At 35.1% G+C, this 18,708-nt stretch overlaps 1 protein-coding gene across 1 annotated transcript in view; it reads right to left on the reverse strand.

The window, feature by feature from the left end:
• The window catches only part of LOC140745056 (potassium channel subfamily K member 1), a 76,855-nt gene extending 58,151 nt beyond the window's left edge, over positions 1-18,704 (reverse strand). The window contains exon 1 of the mRNA XM_073076819.1: positions 18,524-18,704. The gene's annotated coding sequence lies outside the window, so the exon portion shown is untranslated. The remainder of the gene's footprint in view (positions 1-18,523) is intronic.
• Between the last annotated feature and the right edge of the window lie 4 nt (positions 18,705-18,708).

The raw sequence follows: 18,708 nt of genomic DNA on the forward strand, positions 1-18,708 counted from the left end.
CAAATCCTTATGTACGTCTGTGCATGTAGAAAGCTTTATTTTTTCCATATTATTATTTTATCCACATTTTTGTGTGCACCCATTCAATTGTGTTGTTATTTTCTATTAAACCGAAAAATCTCACTATAAAATAATCCAAATGATAACTTCAATTTCCACTTAAATAATAACCATGCAGACAGAGATGGACAGACAGAAATTCAACACGCTACAACAATTATTCTATTTATAATTCGCTGTAACATCACGCGAGCACATAACGACTAATATATTTTTATCTATTATTCAACATTCATACCGAATTTCGTTTAACATACGCAAAAAGCACTGATTAAACAACCCTCGTCTTAAAAATACGCCTCAAAAAGTCTGACAACCTTAAAACTTTCAAGGTTCTAAAAGGATTTTACATATATGTTCATCTTACTCGATGATAAAATATTAAAGTGATTTGGTCAATAAAGATGAATGAATTGACACCGTGATAGAGTACAAGGAATAATTATAAACTATCTCACGTAGTTTTTGCTTATGCTGGCGTTAATAATTATAAATGTAAGGATGAAGGAATATAATGAAGGATTAATAATTAATCTAAGTATTGTAAGGGACGCAGACCAACCCTTGTAGCTTACTACCTTAGACCATCGTCTGTAAGTCGGATTTGCTGCGCCTCTAACTGCAAAGTTGCTTCGCGGATCTCGCTTTGCATCTCTTTCACTTTGCTTTATGACAAAATCACTTCGAATATCCAAATCGACAAACCGACACGCACCGTTGGAAGAGCCTTGGTGTTGTTCGTGACTGTCCATAGTCAACCGTCGTTCATGCATTGGCATACAGGCCGTGGTAAGCCGCCACTAGGCAATAATTTGGCGATTTCTCTTACCGCAGCTATTCTTTATAATATGAACTCAATCTCGAATCTCCATACACCATAATCTTGATTGCTACGAGGCTGAAATGAAGACAAGGGAACTCCTGTTTCGAAAACAATTAAACTTGACGCTAGAGACGCTAATCCTCTTATAGAACGCCATACACGTTCATGTCATATCAGAAATTCTCACACACAATAGTTCACTATAGCGGATTATAAAATGATATTACTGAACAGGCTAACGTATCTACCCTTTGTTATCAGCGTGTTAAACCATGACAAGGTTGTTATTGACAAATGACAAGGCATTCGCGAATAGTCCGATACGTTATTCTCCGAACAATGACAAATATGTAAACGCCGTTCACAAATACAGACGCATAACTCTTTGATTCTCGTTGAAAATCATTCTACTCGCAAAGAACGGAACAATACCGGAATACCGAATACACCCGAGTAAGTTTTTTATGTGTACACAAGTTTCTATTGCATTAGGCAATTGAGTTCTACAGATAGACTAGATGAATTCGCTTATTCCTTGTTGATATCTATCGAACAATTTCATGATACGATGCATATAACATTCCACACTAGCTTTACCGAATATTTTATTTCAATAAACAAGTCTGTTTTCTACGTGATCGAACCTGAGGGACCATCGTTCTAAAATAGAGACAACAAATCTTGCGTCTAGACGTCTCAGTACAAATTCATGCTAGAAAGTTCAACTATTATATATATGGACTATCAACATATACTTGGCATTCTTTGGCGATCGTCATCAACGATGTAATGTTCACACCTGGGGAAAGATTTACTCTTACAATGAGAACGATTTAGGACAAATCAACGTTGACATTTTCTTTTACAGAGCATGTAAATTTCCACACGACGTTTTCTTATATCATTAAAGCAAATAATCATTTACCGCAAATACGCTACTACCTAATTTCATGCTTTAGCTGTGATAGCTTAGTGGTTGAAACTCAGCTCGGCGTTCGAGGATCGAATCCCGAAAATCTATAATCTCTCCGTATAATAAATCTCCTATAATAAATCTCCCCATTTTTTTTTAAATCTTTAATTAGTGAATGATAACGAAGAAAAACATCGTGAGGAACGCTAAGAGCCTACACGCCTAAGAGTTCACAAATAAAAGCTTTACAAGATGTGTCAACTGTACCAATTCACCATCTTACTGTGAGGGGAGACTTTTTTTATAATATAGGAGTAGCAGACGAGCATGCAGTCCGCCTAATGGTATATGGCTATTGCCGCCCATGGACATCTGTAATGAACCCCAAATAGGATTAGATATTCCTACCTGAGGTCGGCCACAGATGCGCCGCTACCCCTAACTAAGCTGGAATGCCTCGAAAAAGTATGTCTCCCTTACCACACCCTTCAAAACGGAGCACAGCAGCGCCTAACACTGCTGTTATTAGGCAGAAATAGGTGTGCCGGTGGTGCCGCCGGAGTCGAACCACCAAGGGTTCTACCACCTTGACACCACATTGACCAGACTTGTTCCTAAGTAGTAGGTACAACAATGTGTTGACAGGCTATCATTGCTTCTACCGATACCAATCTGCGATACAAAGGTTCTATGTTCTATGCCTGAGACCTATTGTGTCATCTAATAGAGTATCAAACACAGGCACAAGATGATACCTGAAACGATTCTATTCATAGACTTGTTAAGTAATATGTGTGTGCGTGTGTAAGCTGTTGTTGAGAGGTGTGCGTAGGGTTGCCAGCATTAAGAAGGGTGTAATTATAGTAAAGTACTCTTTTTTTGTTTACGAAGGGGAAACCTTCAAACCGCCTGGAGTCCTCTTAGCGCGTTGCCCCGCCGGGCTCTGCCCAGGTGAACTTGACGTTCGCCACACCGTCTGGTGCGTACGACGGACCACACATACCGCCGCCCTTCACGGGGTCGATTACCGGGCGGTTCGAGCTCCCACTCTTGCCGCCCGCAACCCCGGAAGCATAGTAAAGTACTCTAGTAATAAACATCAAATTGGTGGGGAAAATATCGAACTACTTACACTGGGTCATATTTACTAAGAATTTTACAAAATAAATTGAATTTATTCAAAACTGGGCTTAGTTTTATTTTATATTTTACTTATCATGTTTTTCCAAAATTGAATTGTATAAGCGACCATAATTCTGCAATGATACTAATCCAATTGTGATTCTTGTTTTTTATCTAGCTAAAATATTAGTTTTAAATTAAGTCGATCCCGCAACTCCTTTGAATATGTTTGCATTGAGTATTCATTCGCCATCCACTCTGTTTTGAAAAATTCATCTTATATAGTAAATACAAAATTTAGTTCAATACTTTTATAGCACGGTTGGCAACCCTAACTCTGTCTGATATTTCGAGCACAATTACGTGGATGTCAACCTTTACTTTAATCGTTAGTGCCCGTGACCTTGTGTTCGGATCGATGCGATATCCTATTTCTCATCGAAACCATGGTTACCGTTAATGAACGCGATTGTTTACTGGCAGGCTTCATTATCGTCCTTTGTGTGTCAAATGTCATGTCATTATATAGATTTTCTGAGAACCTTGAATTAGTAACTGCCTACAGATAAAACAATGTTAAGAGCTGCTGTGTTTTGGCTTGAAGACACTATACGAAGCTTTCTAACTTAGTGCTCAAGTACACTTACCATGAGTTTTTACGTTTTGACAAATATTACTGTTTTGGTATTTGTTTACGTATTGGCCCATACTATTTCCAATCCAATTCTAATGTATAAATTGATAAATGGCTCTTTAAGTTTTCTCTCTTTTTTGCGAACATGTGAGGTAGACAAAAAGACTTGAGCACTTACTTATTGTTACGTTTACTCAGTCTACTAACCAAACGGAAAATCATATTTAGAATGGATGTAAACGTAACGTAAAATTGTGGGATGTTTTGAAAACTCATGGTACTCAACTCAAGGGTACAGGGGTAGCAACGCAATTGTTGCCGACCTCAGGCAGGACGAAGTTTGTAGAACCCTCTGTTAAAAAAAATAAAATTTATTTCAATTTTATTTTGTATAGGCCTACGGAGGCTTACAAATCGTCAGTTTTTTTTTTCCTTAAACCACTACCGGATCTATATTTATTCTGTGGTTTAACTCCCCAACGCCACCTAATCTGTCTAATAACAGTAGTGTTAAGCACTACTTTATTCCCGTTTGAAGTGTTGTAAGGGAGACACTTATTCGAAGCGTTCCAACTTAGTTCCTAGGAATAGCAACGCATCTATGACCGACTTCAGGACTCTTGATCTTATCTGAAATTCTGTGGAATGAATTACAGATGTCCTTGTGTGGTAGTAGCCACTTGTCATCTGATAGACTGCATGATCGTTTGCCACTTATATCCATAGATTAGTAAAGATTACTCACTCCTAACGAGAAAATGTAAAAAGTTTTGACAATTGAAATTGTCACTGTCATCTATTTTCGTGTTTGAAAAATATAAAAAATGTAGTTTTTAGATCATTTACGAATGAAACGATATTTCTCCGCACTTTTTCTTCTATTTCGTGTTTCGGTACCACTAAACTGCGCATGTCGGCATTGTTCCGCGTAAATTACACCATGACAGCCATTAAATGGCTGACAGAATTGTCAGCTGTTTAAGCCATTTAATGGCTTCCTTCAATTACAAGGCGGTGAGATATCTATACTTATCTATGCTTATATCATGTAAAAATAATGTAATTAAATACCTCAACATCAATCCTACATTAAAATAATGATAGAAGCCCCGAGATTACAAGTAATAATTTTCGTTCCACCCGTATTATTTCCACGCCAAATATAACCCAGTTCTTACAATATCGGCTTACACAAAAACAAATTGGTTATTCGGGAGACAAAACGACTTAATACGCTGATGTGTTTATCTACGCGTAATCTGGGAACCGGGGGCCATCCCTCGGGAGGGATACGTTATCATATTCACTTTAAGGAATATTATTCGGTTACATGGTTAATGTATACAAGTGTTAAATGTATGGATGGCATAGGGTTTTAATCAAATGTAAGGGTTATTTACTTGCTGTAGGACGAAGGCTTTTTTTTATAATATAGGAGCATGCAGTCTACCTGATGGTAAGTGGCTACTACCGCCCATGGACATCTGTGATGAACCCCAGATAGGATTAGATTCCTACTTGATGTCGAAAGATGCGCCGCTAACCCTGAAGACTAAGCTGGAACGCCACGGAACAGTATGTCTCCCTTACCACACCTTTCAAACCAGAACACAGCAGCGCTTAACACTGCTGTTATGCGGCAGAAATAGATGTGGCGGTGGTGGCGCCTTAGTCGAACCACAAAGGGGTCTACCACCTTCAGCGGTAGGTACATGACTTGTTCGCAGGCTCTTTTTTTTAAATTAAAGACTAGCCTTTTTCTATCAACTTTTTTCTATCACTATTTTCTTATTACTTTATTTTATTCAGAGTCGGTCTAAGTGGTATGAAATAACAGCGTAGTAGAAAATATATAAAAAGAGAAAAGAATATTGCTTTTAGAATTGAATGTTAATAGAATTAGTTATCAGAGAAAATAAAAGATAAAAATATTTCTGGGTAGTGGATATTTTTATCTAAAAGTATCCTGTAGGTATATTTCTAGGAAAATGGATACTGGCCTGGGTTATATTACTGGAATTGATTGTTTAGGAGGATCTTGCGTAATCAATTACTACTGGGCTATTTGCAACTGCCTACGAAATTAATTTCAAGTGATAAAGTCATTTAGAGAATTTAACTCAATTCTCTAAACCTATTAACCTAACCTAAATTCTCTGACCTAAATATTATATTTCAAAATATATCAAATCTATAAATATAATAACTAACAATGAACTAGATAACTATTTAAGTAGTCAATTATATGTTTATGGTAACATGAATAAATATCAATTTAAAGTATTTTAGTAGACTCCTTCGCAGACTTCCTATGTCATATTATATGATTTTAGACTAAAATTATCGCGGAATTGGGACATATTAATATGTATATGTATATGGAATGAGCTTCCTCCTGAGGTATTCCCGGAGCGCTATGACATGGGGCTCTTCAAAAAAGATGCAAAAAGAGCTCTCATACAAAGCCGGCGATGCATTAGCGACTCATCTGGTGTTGCAAATGTCCATAGGCGGCGTTGACTACTTTCCATCAGGTAGCACGTCTGCCTAATCGTTAGGTTAAACTATAAAAAAAAAATGTAACGGGCTCTCACCATATGCGTTTTTTTTTTCCATTTCTTTGTTGCCGATATTTCAACCCAGTTGCATGGATCAGTGCCTACGCTAACCAAGATTCATGACATATAAGATCGCGAGCAAAAATACATTGTCATCTCTAAAGATTTGAGTCGAATCAAAAAATCCATCAAATCGCAGTCTTATGATGGTGTATACCCAAAGAGTATAGCAACCTGACTCATCAACCCGATATAGAGAATAACACTATCCCCGCAATGCAATAAGTAAAGTAAATAACTATTTTAACATGTAGGTAACAATTACTCACGATACGCGGTTTTATCTTTAAGCTATTCTTTTAAAAATTATAGTTCAAAAAACTAAAAAACACGCTTTTATGATAAAATCAACTAAAAAGTAGAAAGGGGTGCTTTTCGAACCTGATAAATGGAGAACCCCACACTTTTTCCACAATTATACTATTTACTGTTCCTTAATTGATTCTTAGATTGAAAATTATTTTCTACTTTTTAGTTGATTTTATCATAAAAGCGTGTTTTTTAGTTTTTTGAACTATAATTATTTATTAATTTTTAGTATTTCTCGTTATAGCGACCACCATTATTCATCGTTTGTAAAAAAATCAAGTGTCTATCTATTACGATTTAAGAGATAAAGCCCAACGACAGACGAACAGACCGCAAAGGGTTTCGTTTTAACCTTTGAGTACGGAATCCTAAAAATCATTCTAAAAGAGCGCATTATAGATATGTTTCAGAACATTTGAGTTATAGGGAAATAACATTATTATTTTCTAAACTAAAAATCACGATATAAAAGTTACGCCTATTGAAACTAAATAGCAATAATTATTTGCAATCCAAAGTTGCGATGAACTTTGCTGAAGGTGTTTGAAAAATCTCGCCTCGAAAATCGTTAATCCAGAGGATGTTGATAAGGACAATGGTACAAAACTATTAATGTTTAAAATATTGAATTGTCATCGGTCCTTAATAAGTATGCCAAATTTCGAGTTAATCCGACGTTTTGAAGGGGGTTAAAATCATGTTCAAAGATTCCGTTACATACTAACATACCAACATACATACGTCTGAAGCTAATAAAAGCGTGTTAAAATAGATCCACAAACACCTAATACTATTAACAATAACCTTTACGTTGTCACGTTCAGTTCATCCCAGTAATTCCAGTTAGTTTTAATGGATTATGCTTGCACTCTCATCCGCGCTATTCCGTGACCCCCGACATTTCGGTATCTACAACATATCGCTATGTTCTCGTATGTTCTGTGTGACGGCGTGAAACATGCGCTGGAAGCATAGTCAGTCAAATTTACACGTGTTCATTGTTTTCCATTTAGGCATATTTGTTTGACCATTTAGGTGTATTAGTTTTGTACTTTACATTTAAAATTGTTATTAAGCGTTAAAACCAGGTTTTTATGCATTTTTAAAATATAGCTACAGTTGATTAAAATTTTAATCAGATCTTTGTAATGGCATAAATAATATGTTGTTGCACAAGATTTAAATATTTAATGATATTTGATAATGAGTATTTTACGTGATTGAAATAGCAAAGGAGCGGGCAATCCAACTAACCGTAAGTTGTCATCACAACTCTTTGATATCTTGCACCTATTTAAGGGCAGATGTAAGACAGCTGGTGTCATTCAGGCTTAAACAACGAAGAGTAAACCTTCAATCGTCTTATTAAATGTTGTACGAATAGATGTGAACAGACGCGTTACATATGTTACACCGATTTAATGACAAAAAATTGACATGTCTCGTATTTCTTAATATCATTAGGTAAGTAATAATAAAAGCGAAACAGAACTTTGGAGACAACCCACAAGATCGCATTACGTCGCGCATTGACCCTCCTCTCGTAAATAATTACTAGTTACGAGCTCCTCAACAGTCATATTTTATTTTCCTAACTATTATTATTTATGCAAAAGTGAGTTTATTTGTTTGTTTGTTTGCTACTTTTTCATGCCTTAACTACGAAATTTATTCTAATGATTTTCACACACGTTGTCTGGTGTCCAGAAAAGGACATAGGGTAACTGTTATCCTGAAAAAAGTACCGTTCCCGAGATACAGATAAACCTACAACTACAACTATTATTATCACGATTACTATTTAATCGCGAGCAAAGCCACGGGTAAAAGCTAGTAATAATATACAGGGTGAATTATTCAAATAGACTTTCAGGGCCAAATCCGAAACTATAAGGATTAGCGAAAAATACTGAAAGGAGTTACGAGGCTATTTGAAATATTAGGCCAAAAAAGAATGTTAATACGCGAAATTTCGGATTTGGCCCGAATTGATTTCTGAAGGCCCGTTTGAATACTTCACCCTGTATAATCATTACAGATATATAACATGACTTTGAGTATGCCCGTAACAGATGCAACCACCCAGCCATTGTTACTCCAAAAAGTCAAAAGTTCTTTTAAAGACTAAGTTAATAATCTCAACTAATCCTTTTAACTAAATTAATATATTTTTATACCTACTTTCGACTATTCTACCAAATACATAGGACCATCGTGGGGAGACAATAACGTTTTTAGTCGTCCAATATAATAACAGGTACGTTAAGTACCCTGTAGGTAGGTAGGTTAAGTACCCCTGTAGACTAAAATTCTTAAACCACTTGAATACGATAAACTGACTTTGAAATATATTTGAAAATCGAACCACATAGATATTTTATCTAAAGTAGGTCACAGATCGTTGCATGCCAGTGACCAGTTAACTTCTATTATAAAAAATAGCTTCGGGAGCTACCCTAGATCCCATCACGTCTCGAAGACGGGGCCCCGTGAATCATTATTAGGAATTCTCGCGGATAGAATTTTAATTAAAGTGGGTAACGAGAATCGTTCGAATTGTACTTTGTACTTTTTATTTTACGGGCTTTTATTATTTATTTATATTTATCAAAATAGTTACAGGTTTAAAAGAGATTTAGGTGAAAACTTAGTTGCGAAAAATAATTAAGTATCTTTTTTTATAATATAGAAACAGCAGCCGAGCAGTAAGTGCTTACTGCCGCTCATGGACATCTGTAATCAACCCCAGATAGGATTAGATATTCCTACCTAAAGTCTGAGGACTACGTTGGAACGCCTCGGAAAAGTAGCTATGTCTCCCTTACCATACAGCAGAGCTGTGTTATGTTAGGAACGCTGCTGTTATGAGGTAGAAATAGGTGTGGCGGTGGTGCCGCCGGAATCTAACCACAAAGGGTTCTACAACTATTATTTATTTGTATTTCTTAAACATAGTTAAAGGTTTGAGGTGGCGGAGCGGTCACCATACCGGTGTGACGCAAAAAGGGTTCCGGAATCGATCCGGCCAGACAGATTTGTGAATGATGAATTTAGATGTCTGTACCATGCTACCCACGATACAGGGAATCCTAGTGTGGGGCTGTGAGTGTAGAAAGCATTTAAGCGGGATTTAGGTCACAAGCTAGTTGAGAAAAATATTTGAGTCTATGAAGGGAAAGGAAAAAGAAAATCCTGGGTGTATTTAATAGGCCAGACTGCTTTTAAATTGAAAGAAAATTAAGTGGGCGAAAATTTTTTCAGCCTGAACCTAGAGGAAAACCTTGACAGAATAACAACAGGCACGTGTAACTGTATTAACTCCCTACTGTGTTTGAAAATCTCCGAAATCAGTGGGGAAATGAGTATTTTTTGTTATAAAAGTAAGCGTAGTATACTCGTATGTTAGGAATGGCTATACGCAGAAATCTATGTTTATAAACTTTACATCAAATACGTACAATCTCATGTTATCTGAGGTTGATAGCAGTGTGTGCAGCAGCAGCCACTTACCATCCGGTGGACTGCATGCGCGTCTGCTATTACTTATATTACAAAAAATGGTCGATGACCACATTTAGATGACATAGCTGCCATCCTACCCTACATATTATTCTTCTATTTAAATTGTCTAATTCCCTCAATCCCATTATATTTTGACAAAGAGTTGTTACTATAAACATTACTATTTTCATATACATTTTAGGAGAATAGAATCAACATTTGTATGTTACAAGGAACATATCAGGTGTTTCCAGGTCGCTGGACCGTCCCTAATTCCAGCCTGTCGAGTGCGCTTGGATGGAAATATCTTGGAATAGAGTTGTTGAGTTGGGTGTTCATACGAACGATATCATTGTACGTCATCAGTCATTATCTCTTATAATATTAAAGGATGATTGTAAATAGTCTATATATAGAGTGTTTTCTAATGCAACTATTACAAAACTTGAAAACAAAATACTTGTACTATTATACGAGTTATACATCTAGTTTTGCCTAATCAGATGGAAAACTATTATTTATAGGGTTGATTGCACATGTCCATGGGCGGTAGTAGCCACTTATCATGAGATGGACTGCATGCTCGTCTTGTAATTCTATATTAGATATAACAAAGATAAATATCAAAGGAATTATCAAGGAGTATAAAAAAGATATTATGCACAAGAAGTGAAAATATTACAAAAGTAAAAAAAAAATATGAATACAATTATACAATTTATACGTCTATTTCTGCCTAATAACAGCAGTGTTCCGATTTGAAGGGTGTGGGAAGGGAGACATTTATTCCGAGGCATTCCAGCTTATTCCTCTGAGGAAGCAACGCATCTGTGGGCGAGCTCAGTTGGGAATCTGGTCGTGTCTGGGATTGATTGCAGATGTCCACGGGCAGCAGTTGCTTCAGGTGGACTGCATGCTCGTCTTCTTAAAAGAAATAAATATAGAAATATAGCAAAGTATAATAAAGAAATTATGCGCAACAATTAAGTCAAACTATTATAAATGTAAAAAAAATCAGAATGTTTAATACAAAATACGACAGGACCACAACATAAAAAGGATACAAACGCAGGCTCTCAAACTTTTAACTCGAACCTACATCCCTGGAATCCTAACAGGTTTTCCATACAACGTAGCACATAATGAACGGAAAGCTTAAAACCGTGAAAGTTTTAATTGGGCCCGAAGTTCTCGTGTGAACTTCCATTTCACGTCTAAAGCTCTAAGTGTAGCCGTACAACTTTACATACCTGTAGAACGAAGGCTATACTATAAAGCTCTATAGAAACCACATCCTTCATTTACTTCACTTTCGACATTGTTAATGAATGGTATTGACGTCATCTAGCTCTTAGCTCATACTTTAGGTAATAATCAATTCCTTCTGTTATACAAACTGTTATATGAAATTGTAATTGTATGAAGTTCTGTTATATGAACCGATACCAGTTGTTACCATGAGATTTACGTTTTGACAAATATGACTGTTTTGGTATTTGTTTACGTAATTGCCCATACTATTTCCAAGTTATGATATAATCCGCTAGGGGCGCTGATTGGAAATTGTATGGGCAAATACGTAAACAAATACCAAAACAGTCATATTTGTCGAAACGTAAAATATCATGGTAAGGGTACTGAACAGTTTTTGTAAGACTGAAATGGCAAACGCGCATACAGTCCCCCTGATGGTTAGTGGTCACTACCGCCCATGGACATCTGTAGTCTGTACCCAACATCATATAGAAAATAGAATTTGAAGCTGATCACCGATGCGTAACCGCCCCTGAAGACTAAGATCACCTCATATATAGGCAGCCGGTATTTACACCCACCGAAACACTTCACGGTAGAAATAGGTGTAGCAGCGGTACCTTTATGGTACTTTGGTTCTATCAACGTTCACACGTACAATTGTACATGTTCTATTTGTTAAACAATATGCCTTCGTTTACTACTATAACTTGTTATTGCCAAAAAACGTATCAGGTGGCGTGTGCCGCTATTCCTGAAGCCTTCAATACAAAAAGTAAAACTGTATGCAACAATGGTTATAAAATGAACCAATTATGAAGGAACCAAATAATTTCATTCGAAATAAAACAATGAACATTTATTTCATTGTGATACAATTATGTACGATTGACAAGAGAAACAAATTATTTTTAAATCGCGTTTAATTATTAGGTGTACAAGTTAAATTAGTGTATTCAGATTTAATTGAATCAAAATTGCTATTATTTTAAAAATAGAATTACTTATATCTAGGGTTTCGGTTGAGTTTTTTTTTGTTCTAGAAATAAAGATCATTTTAGTTCTTAATATTTTGGGTACACACTTGTTACTATTTATAGAACCTAGAACTATACTAATTGGGGTTGTTTTTATCTTTTAACAACGACTTACTTTTTTACGACTTGCTGACTATGTTACTCCTAATTCATAATCCTCGTAATAACATTTAATTGGGTTATGAATGTAGAAAACGAAAAAATTAGAAAAACAGTAACAGTGTTACATACGAGCTCATTAGCCTCATCAATCAACTGCTACGAGACGGCTACACCAGTCTAACCTACATAAAATCTGACACACACATCAAGTGTGATCAAATATATTTATTGCATGTACTTTTTTTGTTAAGTTTAAGTATTGGACGGTGATTGGTAAGTCGATTGTATCGTTCGATTATGATTTAGGGCCGAAGCTTTGTGAAGAGATAAATAAATATATATATTTATTATTAAGTAATATTGTTATACCTGCAATAAATGGAGGAGTTATGTCTGAAGTCAGTCATAGATTCGTCGATACTCCTGAGGACTAAGTTAAAACACCTCGTATCATCTCTTATTTCATATCTACATCATTCACACGTTATAACAACATAACTTATCACAAAAAAGCAGTAATAGCCTAGTGGTTAAGAAACTCAGCCTTCAAATCCCAGGCACCTCTGATTTTTCTAAATCATGTGTGTATTAGAAATTAATTATCAGTTTCTAGAACGGCGAAGGAAAATATCGTGAGGAAACCTGCATACCTGAAAGATTGATAAAAAAAAATTCAAAGGTATGTGAAGTCCACCAATACGCACTTGGCCAGCGCGGTGGACTATGGCCTAATCCTTCTCATTCTGTGAGGATAACCATGCCCAGCAGTGGGACAATAATGGGTTGATGATAAACTTATAATTGGGAAATAGATGTATACGAGTCGACCTCTTAACAGTTCTACCACTTTCAAATATTTATTGACACAGCTTATTTTAATCTGAGCAAGGATGCAGAAGCCATTCACCATAAGCTATATTGCGTATTCAATCTTCTCAAAATAAAAATATGTGTGATATCAGCTCTATATAAACCCTAAATAAGAAAAATGATACACGTAATCAGAATCACGGGTGGGTACAATATAAGCGTGGAGCAATGTATGTAGCATGACACATGACTGTTTGTGCTCTTTCCTTCTTCATGAGCGACACACTGAGGCAAAACCCGCAAATTTATTAAGTGCAAACCCTTATTAGAAACTTCCTTTAGCTTGTATATAACCCATTATTATAAGAGTTCGGCTTATCATTATAGCCGTTATTCATAGTGCTCTTAGTTTTATGACGTCATACTTTGAATAGAGAAAATAGCCTGTTGACCTGGTAACAAAGTTAGTTGTTGGTAGATCATTTTATTGATCTACCAACTTTATACCAATTTTATTATATTCTACATGAATGAGTAGTCAGTAATTATAGTTTTCGTGATTCGAACCGGTCGACACATGGAGCCATCGATCCCTTTTGATAACATTGTGATATTTCACGTAAGGTATTGGTGCTCAGACTACGCGTTAACATCGAATTTTGTTCGGATTAGGTGAGACCGACAGATTTTTCAGGATTTGACGAAAGGTGGTGATTCGTTTAAAGATGGTAGAACCCTTTGTAGTTTGACTCCGGCAGCACCACCGCCACACCTATTTCTGCCTAATAACAGCAATGTTAAGCGCTGCTGTGTTCCGTTTTGAAGGGTGTGAGTAAGGGAGACAGACTTTTCCGAGGCGTTCCGGCTTAGTCCTCAGGGGTAGCGGCGCATCTGTGGCCGACCTCAGGTAGGAATATTTAACCCTATCTGGGGTTGATCACAGATGTCCATGGTCTGCATCAGGTGGACTGCATGCTCGTCTGTTACTCCTATATTAAAAAAAAAGGTAATACTAGCATTATGCATTTAGAAAGATTCTGTAAGGGTTAATTAGCTACTAACCTGTAAGTATCGCTACAAATCCGAATTACTTTGCAGTAATACAATGGAGTACAGTACAGTACAGTGGAGTATAGCTTAGGCCTCCAGAGTTATGGTAAGAGACTGAAGACTGGTAGTGGGACCAAAAAATTCGCATGATATGAGAATATAGAGCAGTCAAAGCTCCCAGCAATAATGAAAATGCCTCGAAAGGCTACGACTAAGACTACCTTTTACTTCCAATTTCACAAAAGGGCATTTAATTTTAGAAGCGGCGATGTTAAAAATGTAACACCAATTACTTTGAAATTCAACGGGGAGCAATAAAATAACTTTAAAACAATGTTGCCAGACCACAGCCACCCACGGTTTCATGTTCCGGGTACCAGGTTGTGTGGGCTGAGCTAAAAATGTTTGAGGAACTTTTAAATATTTTTATTTTATGCAAGACTTGCTGCGCCTCGCGGTTTCACTCGCGTTATAAATAAATTTGTAACTTCAGCTAACTGCTAATGACAGCCCCGTTTAGATCAGTCCGTTTCAGGTGTCATGTCAGGTCATGTTTATACACACATCCATACATACATATATATATACATACATACACACATTCATACATACATACATACATACATACACACATACATATGTATGTGGATGGATATTAACTACGTGGTCAAGAGCACAAGTCTATTTAAAAACTTTTGTATTGTTCTTACTTCACAAACTAACAAACGGCAGTTATTAGTACAATCTAATCATATAAATTGGAATCATTAAAAACACTACTTACTTTTTTTCTAGAAATACTACTTCGAAAATTTCTTCAAAGGATATTTATAAGATTAAGAATATTATTTAAGTCATATTACACGTGTAGCAGTTATCTTTTAATTACTGAATAGATCTGAGGCCTTCAATAGGACCCTTATGTAATATTAAGTAACTTTCAGTAGAATACGGTATCATCTGTGTGTAAAATGTAGATTTACATCTGATATTAACTTTTAATCTTAACAAATTTTGTTGACCAAAGTTCAGTATTTTTTTGTCAAATTAGTAAATTACGTAAATTGTATTATGTAAATTGATGATTACTAACGATGTGATATTTCACAGTAGATATCACTTTGCTGTTAAAACTGGATTATCATATTTTAAATTGTAAAAGTGTTGCAATGAACATCAAGTTCTAATATGTAGAAATTTAGGAAAATATTTTAGAAAGAGCGACACATAAATAGGTTGGCATAATATGACACCGTGTACACATCGTATACAAAATTCCAAAAAGCTTTTATTCTTCAATCTTCCTCCATGCCTACTCAAATATTGATATGGTTATCTATATTCAAGAAACAAGAAGTCGCTATGTAGTCTCCATTTATATTCACAAACTTCTAACACTTCGTTTATTTTCTCGCGTATAGAATTTCTTTCGTCTTTTGCTAAAGCCTTCGAACGACGATAAATGTATTTTCAAGACCCAAAAACACATTGAATATTGTTCATCGTAAGGAGATCGAATAATATTGTGTTAAACATAATTTAATCTCGTAGAATGATGTAAGGTATAAAATATTAAACTCTTTTTACTCGGTATAAAAGTTTTCATTATATTTGACATTCAAATTTGAGAGGCTTCTCATACGTTCATAATAAAATTATAGTGAAAGTTTTTAAATTTGTTTTCTTACGCGAATACCAGAGATATTTTCTATATAAAAATACAAAAACCCGTATTTTATTTATTAAAGGTCTGTTTGTTCGGGGTAACCTTGAAAACGGTTAAATCTGAGTAACTTTGGAGGGATTTTACCCAAACGTTCACGATTTTAGGGAAATAAACCCTCTTTTTGTGCCTAAAATATCCACGATTTAAATCCGCGGAAGTATTGCGTAGGTGTTCTCGTAAATCTAAAGTTTTAAAATAATACTAGGAATTCGAAACTATAGTAACTAGTTCAATAGATACGCGCTACGATTGTTACCTGTGATTGTTACTGAGGAATTATAATAGACGTCAATATCACATCACCGGAAATGAAGCTATCTTCTAAATACTCTATGCATATGTAGAATCAAGGGACTTAAAGAGTTAAACTATAATATTTAAACGGCAAATGTACTAATAATCAATGTGTTTAAACAAAATAAATACGTGCTACGGTGCCGCTACGAATCGACGATATACAACTATGGGTGCCTTATCACTAGAGTCTGTGGAAAGATGTGTGTCACAACCTCCAATAGGATTGTTTGATTTTTATAGCTTACCAGAGCTTACATCCTAAGCGTATGCTATTTTTTATGAGAAATGATACGAACTAAGGATGGATGCTACAGATGCGAGCTGCGGATTACGATCCGCAGTCGGTCTAGCTAATAATGTTCATAGCACGTTTGTTCAGCTTAGGTCGGCTTTGGTAGCTAAGCTGTAATATAAAAGGATAGATGCAAAGGATTAGAGCTACAGATACGTGCTAAAGATCGCTACCGGTCTAAGTATTTACAAACTGTACTCCGCTTAGCTACCCCACAAACCTCTAGAAGGAAGGCACCCACCGCTCTCGGAGGTATTTTAAACCTAGGTAAATTAAACTTATTTTTTTAATGTCTTTCATATATTTTATCACGCCAATCCATAACACTGGCTGTTAGACAGAAACGTATGTGGCGGTAAATTATTATCATTACCATACAATAATATAATTGTATGTGAGTAATATTTTATTTTTTATTAGATACTCAATTTTTTCAGTGAAAGCAAATCAATTTATTTTTAATTAAAGTAATATGATGGTTCATTATGCCGGTTGAATCAATATTTTACCACTAAGTGATTTACAAGTACTTATTTTATTTACTAAATTTTTATATAAAACTTTTTAATTTGAACGAAAAGTTTTCTTATAATTTTATTATATTTCAACGCTCCTTTGAACGCAACGCTTAATAATAATTATGAAATATCTTGTTAATATCATCAGCAAGCCCAAGTTTGTTGAAAATCCATTAGAATTTCAAATCGTGGCTTAAACTTGGCGAAGTATGAATCGCATTGCGACAAATTAATGATAATTAAAATTACTTCTTAACGTGATGACAGCGCTAAGACAGTCCTAAGGGTGCTACCACAACAAGGCGATATCTTGCCAATATAGCAAATAGCATATAGCCGTCAGAAATATTTGATTGAAAAATTCTTCATCTTGAGCGGACTCCGTCATTCACGCAGATTAATTATGGGTATCGAGAACATACTTGTCGATCTTGAATCAGCAATTGAATATTAATAGTACATTTCCCAAATCTTGATCATTTGATCAATTTGTAATCCGCAGAAATCGAGTAATCGTGCCCATTCAACATAAGATAATGTTAGTAATAAAACTGTTAAACAGTTAGATAACAGTTATCAATCAAAGTTGTTTAATTGAATTCTTCCATAAACCGATAAAATTAACAATAATTGTTATCCATTAATCGTAATGGATGCTAATCACATTAGTGTGTCACCGCCCTTATATAATGTTTTTCAAGATAAGTGAAAATGGGACACAGCGATCTTAACTTTGTGCAAATCCAATCTTTCAAAAACATATAAAAATGAAATGTAGGTCATTTCACTTTTATATACCTACATACATTAAATGTTTTCCTTATTAGTTGCAGGACAACGTATGTAAGTTTATGCAGCACATTATGTACATACAATATCTGCTAATAATTATTAATATAATGAAGATTGCAAACATTTCAACGTTTTATATTTCTTTCAACTTGCTACTCAACAAAGTAATGTGTAAGTATATACTTGAAACATACAGAAAAGTTTACCTGTTGAAGGTATTTCATAAAAGAGCTGTATACAAAAATATAAATTGAAATAGAGAATAATCCGAGATGATATAAAAAATCGTTGATAATATGTTACTATAAAAGCTACGTATAATCATTTTTTTTAAAACTTAAATTATATATTTTGATTTTATCTTTTTTTAGTTTTTGAATTCCCCAAAATCTCCGCACCACGTAATAGATATACGTTGTTCTTAATTATATGTACCTATTAAAAAGGCAACAATTTTAATCATTATAAAAAATACAATTATATTGTTATAAATAAGTACAATATTACAAAAAAGTTGCGTAAAATAATTACTGTCAATCAAAGAAAAACTTCTTAAAATATAGAAATCGGAAAGAACATGAATAAAACAAAATTAAAATAAAAAATCAAATATTACTAAAAAACAAAACGCAAATTATTATATTAAACTAAAAAAATCTACTTACCAACTACAAAAGATCACGAACTCCACCCAATGCCAGACCAGGCGCCCGAAGCCTAAACGTTCATCAACTTTTAAAAAGTGTACTATTTTATCTCAGTTATTTTAATTTTAATCTGTGATTCGAAATTCGAAAGTCAGCGGAATGTTTTCCCGCGCGCGGTAGACGTCCGCCTGTTCGGAAAACGG

This window comes from Epargyreus clarus, unplaced genomic scaffold, assembly GCF_041222505.1.
Source record: "Epargyreus clarus isolate Ecla_fem2 unplaced genomic scaffold, WU_Ecla_fem_2.2 ptg000009l, whole genome shotgun sequence".
NCBI classification, from domain to species: Eukaryota; Metazoa; Arthropoda; class Insecta; order Lepidoptera; family Hesperiidae; genus Epargyreus; species Epargyreus clarus.